At 39.6% G+C, this 27607-nt stretch overlaps 1 long non-coding RNA gene across 1 annotated transcript; it reads left to right on the top strand.

Annotated features, from left to right (window-relative positions):
• Positions 1 to 5587: 5587 nt before the first annotated feature.
• Positions 5588 to 27286, top strand: LOC140453421 (uncharacterized). The gene is made up of 3 exons (XR_011952382.1): positions 5588 to 5646; positions 7502 to 7628; positions 26931 to 27286. It is a non-coding gene; the product is annotated as an uncharacterized lncRNA (long non-coding RNA).
• Positions 27287 to 27607: the final 321 nt, after the last annotated feature.

The following is a 27607-nucleotide window of genomic DNA, read 5'->3' on the forward strand; positions in this document are numbered from 1 at the left end:
ATCATTGTGCTCTCCTTCAGCAGGGATACAGTTTCTTTTGAATAGAATTATACTGTTTTCTTCCAGTTTTTTTGCATCAAGGAACAACAGTTGAGTTACATCCTGAGGGAATATTTGTTCAAAATTGTAGAAACTGTACCTTGAGAAAAACAATCTGGCAAAACAAGAAACATATTGATAGTTCCCGTGGTGGGAAGGGAGAGCACTGGGAGGGCTGATTCCTCATCCAGACACGTCTGATGAGGAGATGCAGTTACTGAGTGCATAGGCTTGAATATCTGGAGAAAGTGAACACTGCATGCTGGAGAGCAGAGTCAAAGAGTATGGTGCTGGAAAAGCACAGTTGGATAGGCAGCATCTGAGGAGCAGGAGAATCGAGGTTTCAGGCAAAAGCCCTTCACCAGGAATCCTGATGAAGGGCTCTTGCCTGAAACGTCAATTATCCTGCTCCTTGGATGCTGCCCGTCCAACTGTGCTTTTCCAGCACCACATTCTTCGACGACGTTTGAATATCAATCTGTTTCATTGGAAAGCAGCCCCAGTGCAACATAGGGAGTATCCTGTCAACTAGAGGTAGGAATTTCCCAATGGACTTTGGAATACTGGCATCATGATGAATTGGGGTCCTAAAATTGGACAGTGGCAAACATCATCTACCAGCTATTTTCCCCAAATTAGCCAATTCATACTCACTATCCAACTCCAGGTAAGACATAGAATGCCACGAGATCGGAAGGCACCTTCTCTCCAACCTCATTAACTTTTAAAATGAAAACTATTCCCTGAGCAATTTGGCCATGAGCAGTATGAAGGCCTGAGGCAGGCAGGAATGCCTCTGTATTCCACTTGGAATACTGGGCACTGACTGAGATGCAGACAGTCAGTGTACATTTGCAGATGCTGTTCTGAGATGCTACATCTCAGTTAATGCCCAGTATTCCAGGTGGGTTTATATAGAGACGTTCCTGCCCACCTCACTTCTGCAATCAGGAGTCCACTTCTGGGCAGCTATCCTCTTCCCCAATGCCTCAGGGATCCTGAAGGCTTATTGAAAAGTCTGACGATGGAAAAATGTTCGGGAAGATGGAGGGAGCTGGAAAATGGTAACATTGTCTGGAGATGCAAAATCTTGCACCTGCCAGTGCACATCACTGGGTCCTAACGTTTCGAGGCTGTGTTTTAGGGCACTGGGAATTATTAATAAGGAATACACAGGGGGAAATCAAACAAACTGTCCTTGTTGCTCATTCCCCCTTCCTTCTCTCTCTGAAAAGTTCACATTTGGTTCTGTTGATGCGAACATCCCTTGTGTCAAAGTCTCAATTCTCATAGATGGGGTTGGCCCTACTGTCGCAATCCTGTTGATTAATTATCAGATCTTGGAATTACACACAGGCTCCTAGGAACCTACTTCAAGACTGACTAGTGTAAAAGACAGCAGGCAGGAAGGACAGGAATTTGAACTGTAACGCACAGGAAAGGTAAGGAGGATTACTGTATGAAAAGTTTGATGCATTTAAATAAATGTTCTGACCATTCACATGGATTTGCATAATCATATAGTTTACTTGAGTCTCAGTAACTTGTGTAAAATGGACCACATGTTTAATGTGTGTTCTTTAATGTGTTGAAAAGTGAGGTGCTGGAAAAGCACAGCAGATCAGGCAGCATTCGAGGAGCAGGAGAATTGACATTTCAGACTTAAGCCCTTCATCAGGAATGTGCCTGAAATGTCGATTCTCCTGCTCCTCAGCTGCTGCCTGACCTGTTATGCTTTTCTAGTGCCACACTTTTTGACCTGATCTCCAGCACCTGCAGTCCTCACTTTCTCCTTGTTTAATGTGTGTTGTGTACTGCACAGAGAATTAATTCACATGTGGATTCCCTCTACACAAACATAATGAAGATTTTATGTGCAGTTCCCCCACAGTGGAAGCAGCAGAGACGGCAGTATAACAAAATATGCAATTTCACGCACACTGCTGAAATCAGCAATCTTGGCGCCTTTGATTTTCTGCAATGCAATATTTTCCTTTGGTTAATGGTCAGGGTTTTGTGTTTTAGCCTGCAATCTCACCACATAATGGAGCAGGATTGAATAACTAGGCCCCGCTGCTCTTGAGTGGGTCAAGAGCTCAGATTAGAAAAGATTTGAGATCTGCAATTTCTGTTCCTGGAGCTTCAATGGAATATGTACTCATTTCCAGTTCACTGCCCGTAGTTTTTCCACTGTTCCTGTGTATTTCTTTCAGATTATTGCAGCGACCACAGGAAGTCAGTGATAGTGTGACAGGAAATCCATATCGCTCATTACGTGTAAGTCTAGAGCTATTGGATTGTGATGCTCGAGCATCTAACTTTCTTTTCAACACATGTTGACCTGGGGATCTCTTCTTATTCTTGCTGCTTATCATCATTGTGTTTTGAAAGGATGGTGTTCAACCTGTTTGGCTGGGTCATGAAAGTATTTTCCTTGGCCATTAGATCCCTGGGTGGGAGTTTTTGACTCAGAGGTGGGGATGCTATCCAATGTGCCACAAGACCTAAACAACAATGTTATAATGATATGATGATGGATCCGAACCTTTAAGCACAATAGATATTTTACTTTTAATTTCAAAATGTGCTTTTTTCAGAAGACGACCTCTAGAGACAAAGAAAGGACTACAAATGGAATTTCAGTGTTTTCTGTCAATTTCCTATGTGGGACCCATAGAATGCTGCAGTAATAACATATTGCACTTCAAACAGAGAAAGAGAGATGTTATAGAAGGAGATTATGAGGCAGATGACTATCTCTCCCTCTCAGTAGAAAGTTATCTCTTCCAGACAATTTTTGTGTTTTATTCTTCCAAGAATATACAACAGAGTCAGAAACTAATTGCAACTCTGATCCACGTGTGCTAGTAATAGAATAAGTACTATGAACCCAAGGCACCCATGTGTACTTGCCTGCTTTCAACTACTAGTGTGCTGTGAAATTCACAGTCAAAGAACCACCCACTAGTCACCCTTGCACTGCAGGTAAAATGACTCTTGACACTGACTGCTAAATCCAACTAGCCAGCAAGATAGTCAGAAGGAAACAGGACAAAAGGAGGATTCTCTTGTTTTAAATGCTGCCAGCTAACCATTGTCAAAAGAAACAAGGCAAAAGAACTTCAACTAACTACCTTGCCAGGAATCTTGAAATCAGCTCATCAACGATCAATGTTCCATTATATACACTTCACATACCACCTCAAGAGACTGACCCGTGTATAGTTTCTTGACTTATATTTTTTTTGGATATTCTACTTATTCCTAACCTTTGCATATATGTTGTGCTATTCTTTTTATGTTAAATGACTAATGAGATCACTCTTTTATTAACTCAAGAAAACCTGGTTACATTAGCTCCTTTTGAAACAGAAATTCATTTGGCCTAGGAAAAAGGTATTTATAAGGAAGGGGTGCTTTGTAAATGAACCTCAGTTGTGAACCAACCAAAGGAATGGGAGAATAAGAAGGCGAGCTAGTTCATTACGCTTTAGCCAGGAGCTTAACAATTTGGGCATCCATCTGGAACTGTAATAATGTGGGAAACCTTGCCCATAACAGGTAATGGCCAAGTAATCTGTGATGTTGATCGTGAGTTCAATATTGGCCAGGTCACCAGAGATAACTGCCCTGCATCCCATTCAAGAGACAGCTCCTCCAACGGTGCATCACTCCTGCAGTAGTGCATTAGTGTTAGTTACTCAAGTTTTAGAGCACCCAGAGGAATACTGACCCCAAATCTTCCCTTAACAGTCAACACACAGAACACAAAGACTCTGCAGATAAGAGGGACAACAGATCCATTTTCTTCTTGGCAATTTTCTGGCATCTTGCAGAAACAATTTTACCATTTTAAAAGTGCCAAAACTTTTGGAAAACTAAATATTTCTCTCTACTCTGGTGACTTCAGATACTTCAATTGAAGACGTAAGTTGTTATTAAATATTGATTTTTCCATCATCTTCTTTTGATTTCTCAATTGATGTAGTTAATAGGCTGCAGATGTCTGTTGCCACAGACTAAGTCTCACTGAAAAGACAGCTCCAGAAAATATCGGTCCTTTTATGAAGCATACAGCTTCACTATAGAATTAGGTGCCAAATCTGAGTTGTCAGTATAATGGGCTGCTTTTGAAATCCTTCTGATGCAATTATTTCTGTCGTACAATCAACCTATTTTTAGACAGTGCCTGGACCAATATTTAACTCTCAAACAACACCAATAAGACATAATATCTGGCCATTATCACATTTGCTGTTGTTGGGAGCTTAATATATGAACAGTGGCTGCTGAGGAGCAGTGACAATATTTCAAAATCAGTTGTGTCTGGACAGCATTTGGGAAACTCTGTATCTTGCAACATAAAATACATTTCAAATGAATGCAGCAAAATAAAATTAATGGTTTTGAGAAAATAAGGTTTGTGGTTAAGTAGTGCTTCTCAGGAAGTCACAAATTACATTGAAATGAATTGCTTCAAAATTCTGTAAATGTCAGGCACACAGAACATGCACTTTGTACTCAGAACGCTTTACAAACTGCGATGTGGAGATGGAATTAATAAAAAGATATCATCTTAGATTTATAGGCCATTCAGAAACAAAACCAGGAAGCACTTCTTCACACAGAAAGCAATATAAATCTGGAATTCTCTCCCCAGAAAGACTATAGATGAGGGGCAGTCATTGAGGTTTTCAACACTGAGATCTTCATCAGTTAAGAGTATCAAAGGCTATGGAGCAATGATGGGCAAAAGGAGTTGAGCTATAGAACTTATGAAAACTGACAACCAGAGCAAGTGTAAAGGACTGAATGATCTCTTTCTAATGTTCCTACAGTAGCCATTTCATTTTATTGTCTCTGTTCCTTAAATTTATATTAGAACTGACTTGTGGAAAACATAGCCGAAGATTGTATTTCCCAAGGCAAAGAAAAACTCTTCAGTGAATAAAATATAGCTTTTTAAGTATATTTACTGTCATTTGTGGGCTTTGCTGAGAAGAGCAGCATTTGTTGCCCATCCTAATTGTCCTCAGTGAGGAAACTTTTTGAACTTTCATCTGGTGTACTTACACTCAAAATGCTGTTAGAGTAGAAATTCCAATATTCTGACCCAGTGACAGTAAGGTACAGCAATATAGTTCCAATTTAAGAGTAGCTTGAAGGAGAAACAATTTCTTGTATTAACTCTATTGAATGTTTTAAGCATTTTACACATCTCGATCAGTTTACTTCTCAATCTTTTATGCTCAAGGGAACGCAAAGTCATGTTTATGCAAGATGTCCTCAGAATTTAATGAGCTAAGCCATCGTATGTTTCGATCTTATTATACTTCACTGGCAAGGGTAAGTGCAGCTTTGGCCTATTTCTGTCAGGTTCCCTTTCTGATGTTACCCATTGCTAGTGACAGAGCCTGGGAAAGCTACTGCGCCCATAAAAGAATCTCCTCTAAATGGGAAAGGTTGTCATTTCACACTTATTCACAAACCTATCTTACAGAAATGCTACAGAGGTCTGTTAACAGTCTCCTTTGTGTTTACATAATAGGAAAGATTTACCTTATCTAAAGAAGAACAAAGAATCATCCTGGTTCTCATTATTATAAGGTAAAACATTGGCACATTAAGTATGAGAAGGTGAAAATGTTTTTTTGTTGGTGAATGTATTTTTTTAATTCAATGACAATGGTGAAGCAGTGTCTCATAACACAATTCTAGCCAAAGCCTAATCTTTTGTGTTTGGTAATGTAATTGGCAACCTCACAAACCGTAGTTTTGTAGCGTACGGTTACTTTTGTTTCTGCTTGGTTTATTGTTTACTACCACTGTGTAGAAGAAAAGACTCAAAAGAATCAGATCACAATCCCCCAAGTCTAAAAGGATACTGCAGTCACATTGTGAAAATGACCACTGATCACCCACCACCCGGTGCTCACTGAGCTATGTTGGCTGATCTCATCTTGATTTTAAAATTTTAATTCCTTTTTCCAAATCCTTTTTTTCTTGGTTCCATCCCTCTCTAACCTTCTCCAGCCCCACTATCCTCACAAACGTCTGCACTCATCCAATTCCAGCCTGTGTTTAATTTCTCTGCTAACGGTCCGTCTTTCAGCTATTTAGCCTTTAAGAGCTGGAATTCCCTCACTGAATCTCTCCATCTCAATACCTTTCTCTTCTCCCATAAAATACTCCGACCAAGTATTATGATTACTTGCTCTAATATCTCCTCATATAAATTTAATCTGATAATACTCCTCCAAAATACTTTGGGACATTTTATTGCATTAAGGGCGCAATAGATCTGATGACAGAAATATGGCACCCTCCGGCCCAAGAACATAGCGGGTTTCAGATTTTCCCGAATTTTGGATTACTTGTCAGCCAACAGATTGAGGCATTATGTGAACCCACAATATATTCTGGTCTGAGTTTAAATCCCACAGTTTCAAAGAAAGGAAAAGTACACTCCAAGGTAGTTACTGAATTTCTACACTTGAGGTGCAGGTTATATTATGAACAGGGTAAATTATATAAAGGTTGAAAATATAAAGCAGCTTCCAAAGTAAAAAAATGTCCAGTCTTTGGTCAATCCTGGTTTTCAGACAACTGTATTTTTTTATTCAGTCATGGGACCAACATTTATTGCCCATCCCTAATTGCCCTTGAGAAGGTGGTGGTGAAGGTGCCTTCTTGAAACACTGCAGTCCACGTGCTGTCCTTAGGAATGGGATTCCAGGGTTTTGAACCAGTGGCAGTGAAAAATGGTGATATATTTCTAAGGATGGTGATGGAGGGGAACTTGCAGAAGGTGGTGTTCCCATGTGTCTGCTGCACTAGTCCTTCTAGATGGAAATCATCATGGGTTTGGAAGGTGCTATCTGAGGATCTTTGGCAAATTTCTGAAGTGCTGCTACTGAATGTTGGTAGTGGAGGGCGTGGATGTTTGTGGATGTGGTGCCAAGCAAATGGGCTGTTTTGTCCTGGATGGTGTCAAGCTTCTTGATTGTCATTGGAGCTGTATCTGTCCAGGCAAATAGGGAGTATTCCATCACACTCCTGACTTGGGCCTTGTAGATGGTGGACAGACTTTGGGGAGGCAGGAGGTGAGTTACTTGCTGCAACATTCCTAGCCTCTGATCTGCTGTTGTAGCCATTGTGTTTATGTGTTAAGTCCAATTGAGTTTCTGGTCAATGTTAACCCCAAAGATGCTGACAATGGGGTATTCAGAGATGGTAAGACATGCTCCCACCCCTCTGAATGTCAAGTGGCAGTGGTTAGATTGTCTCTTATTGAAGATGGTCATTGCCTGACATTTATGTGGCATGAATGTTATTTGCCACCTGTCAGCAGAAGCCTGGATACTGTCCAGCTTGTTGTATTTTAATATCTAAGGGATTGTTAATAGTCATGAACATTGTGTGATCATTGAATAACATTCCCACTTCTGACTTTATGATACAGGGAAGATCACTGATGAAGCAGCTGAAGATGAAGAGTTTAGGAGATGATCCTGGGGTACTCTTGCAGAGCTGTCCTGAAGCTGAGGTAGCTGAACTCCAATAACCATTACCATATTCCTACATGCAAGGTATGACTCCAAACAGCAGAGAGTTTGCCCTCTGATCCCTACTGATTCCAGCTTTGCTAGGACTACTAGGTGCCACACTCAGTCAAATCAAGGGTTGTTACTCTTGCCTCACCTCTGGAATTTAGTTTTTTTGTCCATGCTTGATCCAAGCTGTAATACGTTCAAGAGCAGGGTGGCCCTGGAGGAACACAAACTAGGCTTCAGTGAGCAATTTATTGTTGAGAAGGTGCTGCTTGATAGCATTGTTGATAACACCTCCATCACTTTACTGATGATTGAGAGTAGACTGATGAGGTACTGTACTGATATTTAAATACAAGTTGTGTTGATGTAGTTTATCAATGATTAAATATTTAAACCTGGAAAATTAGTGAGAATATTGTGAGGACTTAATGCATATTTTACTGGACGTATTAATCCACTATGCTATTTAGTCAATCCTATTGACATTGCAAACAGAACTTCAAAATCAAGTACTGCCTTCAGCTGTAGTAGGTTCAAGGGAAGATATAATAATTGAATCATTTGCAAATGTAATTAGTCCCCATCTTAAGGTCACAAAGAAGGAGTAGATGATAGTCTCATGTTATTAGAAACCCAGGTAATGTTCTCGGGATCAGGCTTCAAATTCCACCTTGACAGACGATGGAATTTAAATGCAGTAAGAATCAGAAATTAAAAGTCTAACAATGACCACAAAATTATTGTTGAAATGTTGTAAAAACTCATCTGAGACACAAAAGGAGTTGCAAATAACCTTCCAAATGTTGAGGAATATGGGGTCTAGTAACAACAAGGAACTGAAAATAATCAGTGGTAGGGAAATGGTGTTGGGGAAATTGATGGAATTAAATACTGATAAATGCCCAGAACATTTAAGCAATTGGCCCGAGAAATAGGAGATGCTTTCTGGTTTGTCTTTCAAGATTCAAAAGAATCTGGAATATTTACTATAGATTGAAGGGTAGCTAATGTAAATCCTCTATTTAAAAAAGGAGGTAAAAAGAAAACAGGGAACTATAGACCATTAGCTTGGCACTGATAGTAGGGAAAATGCTAGAGTCCATTATAAAAGATTTAATAGTGGCACACAAAACAATAACAGGATCAGACAGAGTAAGCTTAGTTTTACAAAAGGAAATCATGCTGGACAAAACTACTGAAATTTTGAGGATGTAACTAAAAGGTTGATATGGGGGACTCAGTGGTTGTGGTTTACTTGGACTTTCAGAAGTTCCACATAAGAAATTGGCATGTAAATTAAAGTGCCTGGGATTAGGGTTAGTGTGGACTGACATAGATCAAGAACTGATGGACAGCCAGGATTCAAAGAAGCAAAAGGTAAGTTGGTCTTTGCCATAAGAAGATTAAAATCCAGGAGCAGGGATGTCATGCTGCAACTATACAAGGCCTTGGTGAGGCCATAGCTGGAGTACTGTGTGCAGTTTTGGTCTCCTTATCTGAGGAAGAATGTTCTGGCTATAGACAGAGTGCAACAAAGATTCACCAGACCAATTCATAAGATGGCAGGACTCATGTATGAAGAGAAACTGGATCAGTTAGGACTATCTTCATAAGAATTTAGAAGAATGAGGGTGGATCTAATAGAAACCAATAAAATTCTAGCAGGGCTAGACAGGGTGAGTGCAGGAATGATATTCCCAATGACCAGGGAATCTAGAACAAGGGGTCACAGTATAAGGATATACAAATAGGCCATTTAGGATTGAGATGAGAAAGTGGTGAACCTGTACAATTCTCCGTCACAGAAAGCAGTTGAGGCCAAAACATTGAAATCTTTCAAGAAGGAGTTAGATATAGTTCTTAGGGCAAAAGAGTACAGGGCAGGGCAAAAGCAGGAACAGGGTACTGAGTTGGATGATCAGCTATGACCATATTGAATAGCAGAGCAGACTTGCAGGGCTGAATGGCCTACTCCTGCTCCTATTTTCTAATTCTCACAATTTAATCTGAAATGATCTAGATATTCTTCAGCATAATTTACTCTTTAATGCCTGATTTCATTCAGATGTTATAAATTAGGGGCATACACTGAAATAGCATTAGCCTAGCTCAGTTACGCATCAAGTTTGTTGTCAAGATACTGTTCTGTCTGATTAACAATGCAGCGGTGCCTAGTTCAAATTATCAGAGAAGAACCTTCATTTACCAGATCTTTAAACACATTAGAAATGCAATAGACAATGTCCTGTGGGGTATGGCATTTGCAACCACATAATTTTATCAGCACAATTTCAGAATTAATGTAATTTTCTACAACGAGTTGTGTTGTCATGCTGAGTAATTTTCCAGGGTGGTTGAATGACTTATCGTGAATCATCTGCAGAGATAGACAATATGGCTAATCTGCACTGAGGCAGACAGTTCACAGGCAATACAGGGTGGAGCTGCAGGACATGGATAGGCAGGTTGTAGATAAAGTAATTTCCTAAACTGCGCTACTGCCAAATGAAGCTGCAGAACATGATATGTTACTTCTGGTGCTCAACAGTCTAGATAATTTTTTTTCTAGTTTTAACATGAATGAAAATTAAAAATGCAACAATAGATACAAAAGATGGCAATTACATCATTGGTATGTTACAATTTCAATTTACTGAATTTTATGTTTTGTTAAAATTAAACCAAAAGCAATCGCACCCCAACATAAGGAATTTGGATGCTAATTGGTTCCAAATGGGATGCAACCCATTGGAAGCTATTCAGTCCATTGTACCTATGCTGACTCTTTGAAAGAATTATCCAATTAATTTCATTCTACTCCTCTCTCCCCATAGCCCAGCAATTTTCTCCCTGCACATACATGTCCAATCTCCTATTGAAAATTACTTTTGAACTGTATCCACCATTCTTTCAGATTACAATAAAAATTGTCAATTTCCTCTGGCTGTTTGCTCATTTTCATCGATCTATGTCCTGCAGGTTTGCACTGAAAACAGTTCTCTTCTTTTTAATAGTACAACCATTCATAGTTTTGAAAACCCCAATTAAATCTCCCTTTGACCTTTTCTGCTGCAGGGAGAATTATCTCAGTTTGTCTAGCCTGTCCACATAATACAAGTCCCTCATCATTAGTACTAATCTAGTAAATCTCCAAAGCCTTCACAACTTTCCAAAAGCATTATGAACAGTGCTTTTGGAAGTGTTTGCCAGTAAACCCTTCACCTGTCCTCATAAAGAGGGCCTAAGATTCTTTCCTGAACCATCGAAACGCAGTGCAGCAACTTGAGCCATCTACAAGATGGACTGTAGCAAATTAAACAAGACTCCTTTAAGAGCACTTTCCAGATCTGTGACCTCAACCACCTAGTACAGCAACAGCAGCAGATGTATGGGAACACTACCATCACCTGCAAATTCCTCTCCAGGTCATACAGCATCCTAACATGGAACTATATCACTGTTCCTTCAGTATTGCTGGTCCAAATTCTGGTTTCATTTCCCACATCCCACATAAAGCTGCAGTTTAAGAATAACTTCTAAAAAGTTATGGTCAAGAGTTTTAAAACAAAAGATAAAAACTGTATGAAACTTCAATTTCTGGTAAATTTGAGATCTTTTTCCAGCAGAACTTGTGGAGTAACATAGCAGTAAATGGGAAAACTGTGAAGCATAATAGTAAACTTAATGAAAATGTGGATTATCCTTTTTCTAGGCCCGTCAGTTTATCGTAAATTATCATTTTTTAGTGTGTATTTTGAAATGAGTTGCCATACAATTATTTTACAAAATCTTACAGCAAAGAAACAGGCCATTCAGCTGAATTCAGATCTATGCTGGTTCTACATTCCATATTAGCCTCCATCCATTTTATGTCAGCCCATCCTATCACCATAACCATCTAATCCTTTCTTCTTTATCTCCATATCTGGCTTCCCATTAAGTGCATCTGTGCTATCTGTCTCAACTATCTTCTCACAAGATTAATAAAGAACTTTCTCCTGCACTGCCTATTGGATTTAGAAGTCATGATAGGATCATGACACGGTTGAAGTTTTATTTCACCTGTCTCTTTTAAGACACTGGTTTTCAGAGAATTTGCTCCCAAACAGAAGCCAGCTGCTAGATTCTGAAAAGTGTTGGAAAAATTGAATTAATTTCAATGTAATTTACTTGTAACCAAGAGTTTTGTTTGTCGTTAAAACTGCTGTACATGTTGAATCAAATATTTTCGATACACTTATGAAATAATTCATTCTGCAAAGAGGTCTTTCTTCTTTTATATCCTTTCCAGCTGTGGTGGTCTCTGGCTGTAAAACATTGGTCTGCAAGATATTGGTCAGTTCTCTTCTTGAGTGACATTTATCTGTGAAATGGGTACACTTGCAGTGTTGCTAGCAAGCAAATTGCAGAATTTTGATGAGGAACAATATAGTTACATGTCAGGATACTATGGGACATTGAAGGGTGTTCCCCTGCATCTAGATAGCAGAGGTCACAGATTTTAAAAAATACTAAGGAGGGATCCTTATCATTTGCTGCAGAGCATCTTATAGATGGTAACCACTATCACCATGATGGAGGCCATAAATGTTGAAGATGGTGAATGTGGTACAAACCAAGCGTGCTGCTTTGCCCTGGTTGATATGAAGCTTCTTGAATGTTGTTAGACCTCCATTCATTCAGGCATATGGGGAGTATTCCATCACTGAGGAGTCAGGAAGTGAGTTACTTACTGCTGAATTCTTAACCTCTGCAGTTTTATGGCTGCTCTAGTTAAGTTTCTTTGAATTGAAATCCCCAAGATTGTGGGGTATTCAATGAATACAAAGGGAATGCATTTATGTTCAGTCTTGTTGGAGATGGCTATTGTCTGACACTTCTGTGGTGCAAATATAACTTGGTATTGACCAGCTGAGGCCTCAAATGTTGCAAGGTCTTGCTGATTACAAGTATACACTGCTTCAGTATCTGAGGAGTCATGAATGGTAGTGAACATTGTGCAATCACTAAACATCCCACTTCTGACTATATGTTAGACAAAAAGTCATTGTGTAAGGATTTGAAGCGGGATCTAGGACACTACCTTGAAGAGTTCCTGAAGTGATATTGATGGCTGAGATGACTGGCTTCAAACAATCTCTACTGTACATCAACTCAGAAAGTCAGAATAATTATTGTACAGGAGATTATTCAACCTCTCAAGTTCATTACTGAACTTGAAACTATCTATTTAGTCAGTCAGAATTATTTTCACTTCCCTTTTTATAATGGAAAATGTACACAGTATCACATTTAGCTGTGCTAAATAGATTGTGTTAAGTATTTTAGACGAATTTTAGCGTACAAACAATCTGTCAGTAGCTAGTAAGGAATAAAAGGCTTACATTGGTTTTGAGCAAACACGGATACAATTACTTTGCAGTGTTAAGCCTGCACTGATCAGAAAGGTATAATGGCAGTCAAAGGAGAAGACAAGTTTAGCATGTATTTAAAGAGATTCTGAATTGTTCTAGCTCTTTAAATATTTCAGCAGTGACACTTCAGATTGGAGATTTGTATTTCTTCTTCCCCCTTGTTTACACCTCTTTAAATTTCCAACAAGCAGTCATAAGCAACCAAGAGGTTCTTTGCGTCTTAAGACCTATTTTAGGATTACAAAAATATTCCTCATGTTTTAGTTTCCATAAGCTAGCCACTGCCTCTTTTGAATTTGGAGCACTGAAAGGATCACTTTCATTACTAAGGCATATGAACAGTGATCACAAATCCAACTGCAGTACTCCTTGGTAACTCCTAACGTAAGGTCATCAGCTTGAAATATTAACTTTGTTCCTGTCAGCAGATGCTGCCAGACCAGCTGAGAACCTCCAGTATTTTATTTTAATTATCTGGTAGTTGTTGGATTGCTTTATCAAGAGTTAAAAATTATTTGTCTTTGGAAAATGATGAAAAAAGTCAAAAAGTATTGTATTTTGATACAGTTCCATTAGCTGCAGGGCAAATCAAACTAGAATATAAATCTAGCAGTAATGAATGATCAGCACAGAAACCAGCCCTGCCGCTTGATGCCGGTGTTTATGCTCTAGCAGCAGGGCTGAAATTCCAGATAATTCATTACTGCCAGATTTATTTTCAAGTTTGTCTTGTCCCTGCAGCAAATGGAACTGTATCAAAACACAATACTTTTATGCTCTACATGGATTTGGGTACTGGGGAATGAACCAGGCCAGGTGTTAGATTCGGAGGTAGGTGAGCACTTTAGTAACAGTGACCACAATTTGGTTATGTTTACATTAGCAATGGGCAGGGATAAGTATATACTGTACTGCAGGGAAAGAGGTCTAACTGGGGAAAGGCAATTATGATACAATTAGCAAGATTTAGGATGCATAGGATGGGGAAGGCAACTGCAGGGAATGGACACATTTGAAATGTGGAGCTTTTCAGGCAATCTCTGAAAGTTGCCACCCAGATTGATAGGGTTGTTAAGAAGGCATATGGTGCATTGGTGTTTATTGGTAGGGGAATTGAGTTTTAAAGCCATGAGGTCATGCCTCAGGCTGAACAAGACACTGGTAATGCCGCACCTGGAGTATTGCGTGCAGTTCTGGTCACTGCATTATAGGAAGGATATGGAAGCTTTGGAAATGGTTCAGAGGAGATTTACTAGGATAATGCCTGGTTTGAAGGAAGGTCTTATGAGGAAAGGCTGAGGGAACTGAGGCTGTATTCATTGGAGATAAGAAGGTTGAGAGGTGACTTAATTGAGATGTATAAGATAATCAGAGGGTAGATACGATGGAGAGTGAGAACCTTTTTCCTCAGATGGTGAAGGCTAACACGAGGGGACATAGCTTTAAATGGAGGGGTGATAGATTTAGGACAGATCTCGGGGTAGTTTCTTTACTCAGAGATTAGGAGGGGTATGGAACGGCCTGCCTGCAACAGTAGTAGACTCGCCAATATTAAGGGCATTAGACATACATATGGATAATAATGGAACAGTGTAGGTTAGATGGGCATCAGATTAATTTCACAGGTCAGCACAACACTGGAGCCCCCCAGGGGTGCATACTCAGCCCTCTATTGTACTCACTATTTCCCCATGATTGCGTTGCCAAATACCAGACTAATGCCATTTACATGTTCGCTGATGACACCACCATAGTTGGTTGAAAGATTTCAGACAAGAGGTGGAAGATCTGGAAAAATGGTGCACTGAGAACAATCTAGCTCTCAATGGTGGCAAAACCAAGGAACTCATTATTGACTTTCGGCAGAGTGTTACTCATGCCTCCATTCATGTCAACAGCACTGAGGTGGAACGAGTGAAGAGTGTCAAGTTCCTGGGAGTGGTCATTCACAAGAAGCTTTCTTGGACTCTTCATGTGGACGCTCTGGTTACAAAGGCCCAAAAACATCTCTTCTTCCTCAGGCAACTAAGGAAATTTGGTATGATAGTGAATACTTTTATAGGTGCGCCATTCTATCTGGATGTATCACTACCTGGTATGGCAAATGCACCTTTCAAGATCGGAGACGGTTACAGAGAGTGGTGAACTCAGCCCGGACAATCACAAAGGCCAACCTCCTATCTGTAGAATCCATCTACCAGGCCCACTGTCAAGGAAAGGCCTTGACAACCTCTACCATTGGGGAGAAGGTACAGAAGCCTGGACGCACTCACCAGCCGGTTTTGAAACAGTTTCTACCCAACTGTTGTTAGAATACTGAATGGACTCACAAACTCCTGTGTTTTTGTTTTTGCTGCTGTTTATCTATTATTTACTTATCTAAACTACTTAACTCTGTGATCTGCCGTATTGCTCGTAAGACAAAGTTTTTTACTGCGCCTCGGTACATGTGACAATAAATTCAGTTCAATACATTGCAACATCAAGGGCCGAAGGGCCTGTATTGCACTGTAATGTTCTACTTTCTATGACCCTACTATCATGCTACGTCATCTAATTCTGTCAGCATATCTTTCTACTTTAACTTATATAGCTAGCCCATTCTTAAAAGGTATCACAGCATTTCTCACCTATTCGGTATGATAAAAACTCCACATTCCACCACTCTTTAATTAAAGATATTTCTCCTCAACTGGATTTATTTATCCATTATTTATTCCTGTGGTATTTTAGGATTCCCTCAGAAATGAAAACATTTCCTCCACATAAACTCCATCAAACCTCGTCCTAGTTTCACACTACCCTTCAACCAACTCTTTTCTAAAGATCAGGAAAATAAAATAAATTTGTTTTATTTAATCAAAATAAGAGACGCATCGTTATCAAGTCTTTACTCTGCATGGTTACTAGTGCAGAACATTTGAAACAGGAAGCAAAAGCTTTTAAAGTGCAACTAAACAATGAAATACCTGTAGAGTTGACCACCTGCCAGTAGACAGGTGCGTTTCCACACTGTAGGGATTCTATGATTGCATTTACCTAACATTACAAGAGCATATTACAGTGGCATCTTTTTCCTTCAAAGTCACAGTGGAATTTGGTCAACAATTACCCCTACAGCAATCAATTAGATCCATGGATCAAATCTAGTTATGGGAACCTATTCATGTACATGTACATTTAACCCACCATCAGTTATAGTGTTCAGTTAGTTATAATGAATAGTCTTTTCTGGGAAAATGTCCTTTAGAAAGAACAGCTTTCAACATTTCTCAATGTCTTCTCAAGCAGCTAAATAGCATCAAGAACAGTTGTACTCAACCTTTAGACATTCATCCTTCTTCATTGACTTTCAGTAGCTTTTGATGAGTTATTTTTGTTGCACAGTAAAGTTCTTGGGAGGAAGCATCATTAATTTGATCATGTAACTGTTAACTCAGGATGCAGCAATGATTTGAATGCAGTGATCATTCATCTGCATCTTCCCTTTACCACAAAACCCTCCAGAAGCAGTTTCCAGTACAGTCTCTTGACCAGCAAATCAGGAATGGGTGCCTTGGCTGGTTTTACCCGATATAAGCTTGGGTCACAGGTCCTACTGCCTCTTTTATTGCTTGCAATGATGCTCATTCATTAGAGGGGCACAGTAGACTGCCAATCGGGCCATAGGTCCAATCAATTCTAATCCTTGAGGCTCAAAGTCCATTTCCCTCAGCTTTGTGTTAAATATCTTTATGAAATCATCCCCAATTTCCTCCATCTTTGCAAGGTAGTAACTTTCATATCATAACCTCTCACAGTGCAAAAAGATTCTTCCTCATCTTTCTTTGATTTTTAGATTAGATTAGATTCCCTACAGAGTGGAAACAGGCCCTTTGGCCCAACAAGTCCACACTGACCCTCTGAAGAGCAACTCACCCCCCTCTGACTAATGCAACTAACACTATGGGCAATTTAGCATGGCCAATTCACCTGACCATCTTTGGACTGTGGGAGGAAACCAGAGCACCAGGAGGAGACCCACGCAGACCCGGGGAGAATGTGCAAACTCCACACAGATAGTTGCCCAAGGATGGAACTGAACCTAGGACCCTGGTGCTGTGAGGCAGCAGTGCTAACCACTGAGCCACCGTGCCACCCCATAGTGATTTTTTAAATATTTTAGTACAATAACCACAAAGAGAGAAAAGAAATCTTATTCCAATGTATTATAGCTTTTAGATGGACACATCCTCAAAGGTTTCAGTCAAATGAGCACCTGCTTTCACCACTACAAACACCTTCTCTGACAACTCCCCCCCACCACCCCATTCTGATATCTTTCTGCCAGATAAATTAGAGGTCTAAAGAAAACTATAACATGTAATCTTTGTACATCTTAAAGGAAAAAAAAAGCCACCTCTTACCCTCAGGCCCAGATTGCTCTGAAAACCACGCAATGCCTTACAATTACAGGCTTCATTACACAAAAACACAATTCCAATCTCTCAGTTTTTTTTCAAAATGGAAAAGAGAACACAACTTAAATGAAACTAAGAACTCTGCAAGCTGGAAATGTGAAAGCAGAAATTGCTGGAGAAACTCAGCAGGAGAGGCAGCATCTGTGGAGAGAAAGTCGAGTTAAGTAGAGTCCAGTGACCCTTCTTCAGAACAGAACACAACTCATCAGGCTTGTGGCTAAAGTATGGAGTCACACTGTAACTATATCTGGGCAACCTCTACAGTTCTGGAAGACTTTAAAACACTGACTTGAATTTGGGCAACTATCTGGAACTCTAACATGTACAAGTTTAGTAACATTACAATCCTGTCGCTATTAATTTCATTGCAACAAATTGCAACTCAATGAAAACTATTTTAAAATATCTTCTCCCCTCAGTTAGAGAATATTTCAGCCCAGGAAGCCGTCATTTGGCCCCACTATGACTCTATGACACCCCTTCTCCATTATTCTACAAAACCTTTCCTTCAAGTATTTTTCCAATTGAAAGTGACTACTGAATCCTCATAATCTTCTCTGTAATGAGGAGGATAACTCCAGATTTTTTTTTTCCACAGAACTGAAAATCTTTGTTCTCATGCTAGGCATTTCAGGGAGGAGTTAATAATCAAACACATTGTGTCTGGAGTCACATGTAGGTCAGACCAGGCAAGGTTGGCAGATTTCCTTCCCTAAAGGACATGAGAATTGATGATAATTTCATGGACACCATTACTGAGAGTAACTTTATATTCAGATTTCTTAATTGGGATAGAAACCCATGCCCTTGGAGTGTTACTCAGGGTTCTTGGATTACCAGATCTCCACCAGGTCACTGTCTTCTCCTTTTAAGTTTTCGAAATATGTATATCATTTGAATTCAATGCTAAGGTTTTCAGGGTCAAATGTTTTTTGTTTGTGGCTAATAAGTAAATAATGGAAATTATGACATTTGCTGGACTTTTCCTAAAGTCCAAGGTTCAAATCCAGCTCACTCACAGTGGGCTATTTGATGTGAGCCAGGATCCATAAGACTCAGGAGCAGAAGTAGGCCATTCAGTCCGTTGAGACTGCTCCATGATTCAATGAGATTGTGGTTGATCTGTTAATTCTTAACTCCAATTTCCTGCATTTTCCCCATAACCCTCAATTCCCCTACTGATTAAAAATGTCTATTGCAGTCTTGAACATACTTAATGGCCCAGCCGCAACAGCTCTCTGCAGTAAAGACTTCCAAAGAATTACTACTGTCAGAGAAGAAATTCCTCCTCATCTGTTTGAAAAGTGCGATCCTATATTCTGAGATTATGCCCTCTTGTCCTAGACTTTCCACATTTAATTTGTCATGTCCCCTAAGAATCCTGAATGTTTCAATAAGGTTGACTCTCATTCTTCTAAACTCCAATGAGCACAGACCCAACCTATTTAATATCTCGTCGCTTTATAGTTTTAACAAAGCTTTTCTACTCCATTCTCTTTGGTCACCTCTTCTGGACAATACAGGAAATGATAAAGAGCCACTGGTCTTGATGAAGGAAGCATGCATGAGTGGCAGTTAAAGAGCATTTGGCTTTCTCTCAGGCACAAGTACCTACTGTTGTCGACTGCACAGGCATGGAATATGAACAACCATTTGCAAAATTCCCAAGAGATGTTAACACGTTATTGAGAGAGACAGCAAGGGAACACGAGTTCCAAAAAAAAAGCAAATCATTGAAAAATTCTTCTTGCTGTCAGCAGAATAAAAGTTAAATTGTTCCAATGTTGTTCAATTATTTGGAAACAGAAGCTGCAGAAACAAGCAAACTTTAATCTATTTCAGTAAATTACTAAACCTGTTGGGTTCCTAAAAATCTCATTTTCCAAAACATAACTGCAAAAGAAAAAAAATGACTTCCGTGCTAAATCTACCACTTTAAATAGAAGCATAAGAGGATTATGAATTAAAATACCTTTGATGACTTGTGCACATTTTTGTTTCATAAGGTTCCAAGAACAGCCAAGATTCCATTAGGAGACTGGTGGACATTATTCAGTATAATCAGATGATCCTTCAGAGAACTTTTTTTTTCCATCCGGTGATGTACTAAGCAGTTTATAAATAAACCATTTAGTCTGTACAATTCTTAAGAGAATATAGAGCACAGAAACAGGTTACTGGACTCGAAACATTAACTCTACTTTCTCCCCAATGATGCTGCCAAGCCTGCTGAGTTTCTCCAGCTTGTTATTGAAACAGGCCATTTGGCCCTACTGCTGTTTGTTTCACACCAATCCCTTCCTTATCATATACTTTGATCCCTTGTTCTTTCATGCATTTCCGTACTTTTAGGACCTAACTTTAAAATACAGAATCTCTATGGTTGGGATTAAATACAGGCAAGAAGTTATACAGTCATACAGCATGGAAACAGACCCTTCGGTCCAACTAGTCCATACCGAACATAATCCTAAACCAAACTAGCCCCATCTGCCTGCACTTGGCCCATAACTTTCCCAATATTTCTTATTCATGTACTTATCCAAATGTCTTTCAAATGTTGTAACTGTACCCGCATCCACCACGTCCTCTGGATGTTCATTCCACATGCGAATCATTCTCCATGTAAAAAAGTTACCCCTTATGTCTTTTTAAAATCTTTCTACTCTTACCTTAAAAATATGTCCCATCTTGAAATCCCCCACCCTAGGGAAAAGACACCAGCTATTCACCTCATCTATTGGCCTCATGATTTTATAAACTGCCATAAGAATACCCCTCAACCAGCTATGTTCCAATGGAAAAAGTCCCAGCCTATCCAGCCTCTCCTTAAAACTTAAACCCTCCAGTCCTAACAACATACTGTGAAATCTTTTCTGAACCTTCTCCAGCTTAACAATATCCTTCCTATAACAGGGCAACCAGAATTAACTGCTCAAAGATTGTTGTGAGTGGAATAGGTTTCTGTTCATGGGATACATGCACCTGTACTTGGGTAGAAGGGAGCTGATCTGATGGGGCAGGCTTCACTTGATTTATGCTAAGACCAGTGTTCTGGCCAATCGAATAACTAGTGCTGTAGAAAGGTTCTTAAACTAATTAGAGGGTGAAGAGGGGATACATTGGCTTACAAAGCATGGTAAGAACACATTGTTACAAATAGACCAAATCTAGGAACTAAATATTATGCCAGTAGACATTTTGAAAGGACTGGCAGGATGGGAAGGGTAGTGGGATGACTTTGTTCCCATGGAATGAAATAAGTAGGATTCCAAGAAATTCAGCAGAAAGTGAATGGATGGAGGTCAGAATTCATAGGGGGGTTACAGGTTGGGACTTACTGTATTTAGGAGACCAAGAGATGATCTCATTGAAACATTTAGGATTCTATAGGGCTGAACAGGGTAAATGCTGAGAAAATGCTTCCCATTATGGGAGGGTGTAGGACCAGAGGGCATAGCCCCAGGATGCAAAGAGCACCAATTTAAGACTGGGGTTGAGGAGGAATTTCTTCTGTCAGAGGGTTGAGTGTCTTTAGAACTCGTTGTAGTAGAGAGCTGTGACAGCAGAGTCCTTGTGTTTATTTAAGGCTGAAATAGATAGATTCTTGGTTGACTGGGAGATCAAGGGTTCTGAGGAAAACACAAGTTTCAAATTAGCCATGTTCCCATTGAATGACTACTCCAGTTTCTATTTCTCATGGTCCTATGGGAAGACGACACTGGTAAGAGATGTATTTCAGGAAGGCGACCTGTGACCAGGGAGTGTCATAGGGATCAGTGCTCGGGGCCATAATTACTCACAATACTAGAGATATTAATGACTTGAATGAGTGAAGTGAATGGCCAAGTTTGCAAACGACAGAAAAAGTTGTGAAGGCAAATGGTTAGGTTTACCTGAAAAAGTGTTGCTGGAAAAGCGCAGAAGGTCAGGCAGCATCCAAGGAGCAGGAGAATCATGCTCCAAGGAGCAGGAACATGAGCCCTTCCTTCTTCAGGAAAGGTTAGGTTTACCGTCTACAACAGAATGTAGACGGGTTAAGTGAGTGGGTTGGGGTGAGAACTTGGCAGGCGAAATATAATGTAAAAAACGTGAGGTTCTAAAGTTTGGCAAAAAGAATGTAAGTGCTGATTATTATTCAACTGAAGAGACCATATCACAGAGGGTTTTGGGGAGCTTTGTGCATTAATCACAAAAAGCTAGTGTTTAAGTTCAGCAGGTAATAGGGAAGATAAATGGCCTACTGTTCTTTATTTCAAATGGGCTGGGGTATAAAAAGAGAAAATTTGCAAAAACAATACAAGGTATCAATCAGACCATGACTGTGAATATTTTTGGACCCTTTATCTATGGAATGATGTTCTGGCTTTGAAAGCAGTCCAGTTCACGGGCTGATGCTGGAAATTAACGGATTATTTTATAAGGAATGGTTCAGTAGGTTGGGCCTGTACTCATTGGAGTACAAGAAGAATGAGGTGACCTGATCTTGACAGGGTAGATGTGGAGAGGTCGTTTCCCTTTGTGGGAGAGCCTAAAACCAGATTATTCAAAATAAAGGGTCACCTATTTAAGATTGACAGGAGCAATTTCTCTCGGTGGGTAATAAATCTGTGGGTTTCTTTACCACAGAGAGCTCTAAAGGCCAGATCAAGTATAGTCGAGGCTGAGGCAGATTTTTAAATCAGTAAGGGAATCAAGGACAAATGGGGAAAAGGCAGGAAATTTGAGTTAAAAATATTTGATCAGCCATAGATCTCATTGAATGGTAGTGCAGACTTAAGGGGCTGAATGGTCTACTTGTGCTCCTGTGTCATATGGTTGAATCGCTGATACATGCTGAAGTTGCAGATATCAGCTGGAGTCAACTACTTCAGTGGTCACAACATGCCCGCGTTACAGGAGGAGGAATACTGACAAGCGCCTGATCATCCTCCAGTAACCCATCGATGAAAGAGTTGGTATGGACTAATTCCCTCAGGACCTGTGAGCATAAACAGCTGTCTAGATATATGCTACATAAATGCAGATATTTCTTGCATCTTTCACAATCATCAGGAATCTCAAAATGTATTATAGCCAAAAGGCCTTTTTGGAGTATACTATTAACAAAATAAGAAATGCGCTCAACCAACGCTCTCCCACGGATAGCAGCGTGATAATGAGCAGAAAATCAGCTTTTGTGATGATGATTAGGGATAAACATTGGCCAAGACACCTCGTACAGCTCCCCGCCTCTTCCTTGAACTAGTGCCATGGTATCTTCCATACATAACAAAGTAAAACAAGCACCTGGAAGCTGTGTTTAATATCTCCTGAGAAGGCACTTCCAAAAGTATCTATCAGTGCAATACAGGAGTGTCAGCCTTTATTTTACTGGAACTTGATTCATTATTCCAATGTATCTCTGTATATGTGGCAAAGTATTGTTTTGCGTGTTATCCAGGAAAATCATATCTTTACATAAGCACATCAGGGTAATAGAACAGAATGTAAGAATATAGCATTACAGCTATATAGCGAAAGTGCAGAGAAAGATTAATAATAAGAGGTCCCACATAACTCTGACAACAGATGGGAAAAAGCTGTTCTTGAAGCGGTCGGTATGTGTTTTCAAACTTTTGTATCTTCTGCCTGAAGAAAGAGGTTGGAAGAGAGTATAACTGGGGTGGGAAAGCTCTTTGATTATATTGGATGCTTTCCCGAGGTAGCAGGAAGCGTTGGCTGGTTTTCATGATGAAATAGGCTGCATTCAGAACTCTTTCTTACAGTCTTGGGTACAGCAGTTGCCATAACCAAACTGTGATGTATCCAGAGAGGATGCTTACTGTGCTGCATCAATAAAAATTGTTAAGTGTCACGGTGGGCATGCTGAATTTCCTTAGCTTTCTGAAGAAATAGAGGTGTTAGTGTGCTTTCTTGGTTGTTGCAATGTGGATGGACTAGGACAGATGGTTGATAATATTTAGCCCTAGGAACACAAAATTCTTTTTTCCACCTCCACCTCAGCACCAGATAGAGACAGGAACACTTACTCCTCTCTGCTTCCTAAAGTCGATAAGCAGCTCCTTCATTTTGCTGATATAGAGGGAGAGAGTGTTTGACGCCATACCACTGAGCTCTTTATGTTTTGCCTGTAGTCTGTAAGATTGCTTTTGAGATCTGACCCACTATGGTAACACTATCAGCAAATTTGTAAACTGAGTTAGAGCTGAATTTATCCACTCATGGATATACAAGGAGTATAGTAAGGAGCTGAGTATGCAGGCTTGCAGGGGACCAGTGGTGTTGTCACCTATCCTTACTGATTTTGGTTTGCAGGTTATGAAGTCGAGGATCCAGATACAGAGATGGGAAGCGGAGTCCTGGAATTTGGAAATGAGTTCAGTTGAAGGGTGGGCTAATCTCAACAAATAGGAGTCTATCATAGGTATTTGTTATGCAGATGTTCCAGGGATTAACATAGGGCCAGGGAGATGGCATCTACTGTGGACCTGTTGCAGCAGTAAAGGTAGCATAGTGGATCAATTCAATCTTCGGAGGTTGGAGTTGATGTCTACCATTATGAAGTGCTTTTGAGAGGTTGCTAATGTACATTAGAGCACCAGGCAGTAGTCATCTCAGGCACAGCAAAGACTCAGTGAAGTATTGAAACTAACAAAAGAGGAAATTAGCCCCAGGAGGAGAGGGGACATTTTTCAGCTGAGGGGTCATTGAAATTATCAAACAAAAAAAAATGTATAAGGATGGAGTCCTTTCCAGGAATTTAAAACAATTTCAATGGACCGACAGTGAAGGAAGAGTTATTTTTAAAAAATGTTACTTTAAATCAGGCTGCAACAATGAGAGTCGGCCTTGCTCAAACTACAGTGCCCTCAGATGGTACATATTAGTTATTGCAGTAACAAATTTAAAATCCTGTTCATGTTAAATAGTGCCAATGCCTGATACTAGAAAACAACTTGTTTTGATTGGTTTCTCCAATCCTGAGTTATTTGCAATGGTTTTCAAATCAACATTTTGGAAAAATGCATTTCCTACACTATTTGTAACCCAAAAGTAACTACAAGGATCCACAAAGCATTGAAACTTGTATCTTTATTGCATTATTGTTAAAATCCTTGATAGAAGAATGATTAATCAAAATTTCTCATGAATACCTTTTTTAGGATTTTCAAGAGTAAAAACAAGAACAGGCTTTGGAACCTAAATGGTTGAAGCATTGCCTTGTGACTAATCCTAACTCTACTGCAGAATGCGAAAGTCTAACTGGAACTTGTTGAAACACTTGTTCAAATCTGATTGCTACTTAAGTAAAAAACCATCAAACCTCTTTCTTCAAATATCCCTGCTAAAAAAAAAACTTGACGTGTAAAAATAGAAGGAAAACAATGTTGGTATTGTCAAGAGTCTGGCCTTTCTGTCTACTCATCACCATGCACTCACCCTCTCTCCTAACACAATCATGCTTCTGCGAACCACTCAATATACAGGAGATGACTGCTGATCTTCCCAAAGCCATACAGAATGCATACTGAAAAGGTCAGTCACTGACTGTGCACATGAAAATTTTGAACATTTTCACTACTGACTCAATCTCATTTACAGCCAAATTAAAACTTTGAAAACACAATTAGCACTTCCACAACAGATCTTTAAGTGGAAAATAACAGCAGCCAACCTTGTGCTGTGTAGAAAGTTGGCATCAACCCACCAACTAAGCAGAAAAGGTAGACAAAATACTGACATTTTACTGCATTGGCTCACCAGTGTCCCTTGCTGTTTATTTCATACCTTAGTGCTACTGAAATAAATTCAATGGGTTTAGAGTTTAAACCAGTAGTATTCCTATATTATTTACTATGTTTTTGCATTCGATAATGAGCAACAGGAATTTAGTTTACTAATAAAATGTTAAGTCTACAGTTCTGTCCTCCTGCCTCCAGTCATGGCCTGCAGGTGTAATATGGCTTACTAATGCTCTACCCTGAAACATGAAAGGTTTCCCAAACTGGGATTGTAGAGGTAACAACTGGTCTTTGAATGAAAGATTGTACACACAAAAACTGACAGCACCCAAGGAAGAACTGGCAGCATTTTGTTGTTTGTAAAAACAGAATACCACTTTACTGAACTGCATAATGCCACAGTCCAAAGTCCTCTTTCTCCACTAAAAAGAACCAATTGGCTATTTATGTGGAGCAAGGTGAGGAGACCAGCATCCATGAACTCCTGCATCTGGTACAACGATTGAACCCATTCTCAACTATATTCTGCAACACATTAGGCACTTTGACAACTGAGTCAAACCAAACTTCCCCACTAAACTGAATACATAGTTAATCAAAATGTCAGCTTAGAAAAAAAATAGGTAGGTTGAAACACCAAATATGGATGAGATTATAAAATGGAACTGAGATCTTTCATTATTACTGGCATCTTTTAATTTATGTATGTATGCCATGACGCACATCACAAAGCAGCTGGTCATTGGGTACACTCCATGCCTGAACCAGAGAAACTGCAGAACTTGATAATTGAGGAAGATGCATTCATAATAACCATATAAAAGGTTGATAATTGTTCAAAACATGCCAGTGGCAGGCCATAAAAGCAGGCAATATTCTGGTGATGTGATTGAAAGAACATTGGCACCTCTAGCATCGACTTCCAGTGGTCACTATAATAATTAGAAAAAAGTCCCAAAGGAGCTGTGCAGAAATCCACAGGCAGTGGAAGCAGGATTGAGATTTTAAGTGTATATCCACATGAAAGTGATTGGAGTTTCATTCCTGAAGGTCTTATGCCCAAAACATCAGATGCTGCCAGACCTGCTGTGCTTTTTCCAGCAGCACACTTTTCAACTCTGATCTCCAGCATCTGCAGTCCTCACTTTCTCTCTGCAAGCCAAGATTGTTAACCAGACAATCTTTGTCAGGAGCTGGCAGCTACTCATGTTCTTGAAGGAAAGGCCCTTCAGACAACCTGTCTGTAGAAACAAAGTCAAACATCTGTGCACTGTGGAGATTGTTTTAAGAGGATGCTAGTTTGGATTCTTACCACTTCCTCATGGGTTCTTGCCACTTCCTCCTTCCATGCAATCTGATCAGGATTGTTGTTGATTTTTATTCTTAGTTATGAGGGGAGCTACTTTTGGACTCATTAAAAAGGAGGAGACTATATAGGCAGAGATGGGAAAAGGAATGGAAGGATCTGCTGCTCAGGGAAAAACAGAGGCTTGCATGGAGAAAAACATTGGCTCGGACCAGCTGAGCTGAAGTGCCTCTTTCTAGGCTATAATGCTGTACACAATTGCAAGTGCCATGACCAACTGCAGCTCTACATGATCATTTCAGCAGGGCTCAGCTAACTCAGCTTCATGAAGTGTATACACTGATTACTCATTTGATAATCGTCAGAGTCACTTGGAGAGTGTATCACTCAACTATTCAGTTTATCTCCTCTAGATAAAGAAGAAACTGAAGAAACCTTATCCACCTCAGACTGAAAGTCAGCGTCCTCAACCAGTTGCCTAAAGAATCTAAGATGGAATAAAAAAGACAAAGTTGCTAAATACTTAAATCTCAGTATTCAGAGTCTATAGAAGGCTCAAATATTCTGTACATTTTATTGGTGTTGCCAGAATTCAGAAATGAACACAGGTTAAAACTTTAAAAAAACTTTTCATATGCAAGTTGAAAACTGTTAATAGATCTTACATCAATGTAATAAATAATGAACTAATCATGCATGCAAAAATCAGATAAGTTATTGCTTTAAATTTTCATTTCACTGAATAATAAACTCCATGACAATGTTTAGAAAAGCAAGTTTAATTATTTCAAACCATCTCCCACCTGATCATCCTTTTCAAAGGAAGACCTAAAGTATTGAAGACATGCAGATAGAAATGTTGGCGCAACCTCAAACCTATGTCACATGCCTGATGTACTCAGCTCCATAAAGGCTACTTACTCACTCAAGACTATTCTTCAAATTATAAATCAGAAGTATTTACTGTTTGGCAGATATTTTGGTCCTTGGTCAAAATGTGAATGCAAAAATAAGCTCCAAATTTTAGAATAAAAACAAAGTGCTGGTGAAATCCATCAAGTTTGACAGAAGCCATGGAGTAAAAAAAAGT

The sequence above is a fragment of the Chiloscyllium punctatum genome, chromosome 27 (assembly GCF_047496795.1).
Source record: "Chiloscyllium punctatum isolate Juve2018m chromosome 27, sChiPun1.3, whole genome shotgun sequence".
In the NCBI taxonomy this organism is placed as follows: domain Eukaryota; kingdom Metazoa; phylum Chordata; class Chondrichthyes; order Orectolobiformes; family Hemiscylliidae; genus Chiloscyllium; species Chiloscyllium punctatum.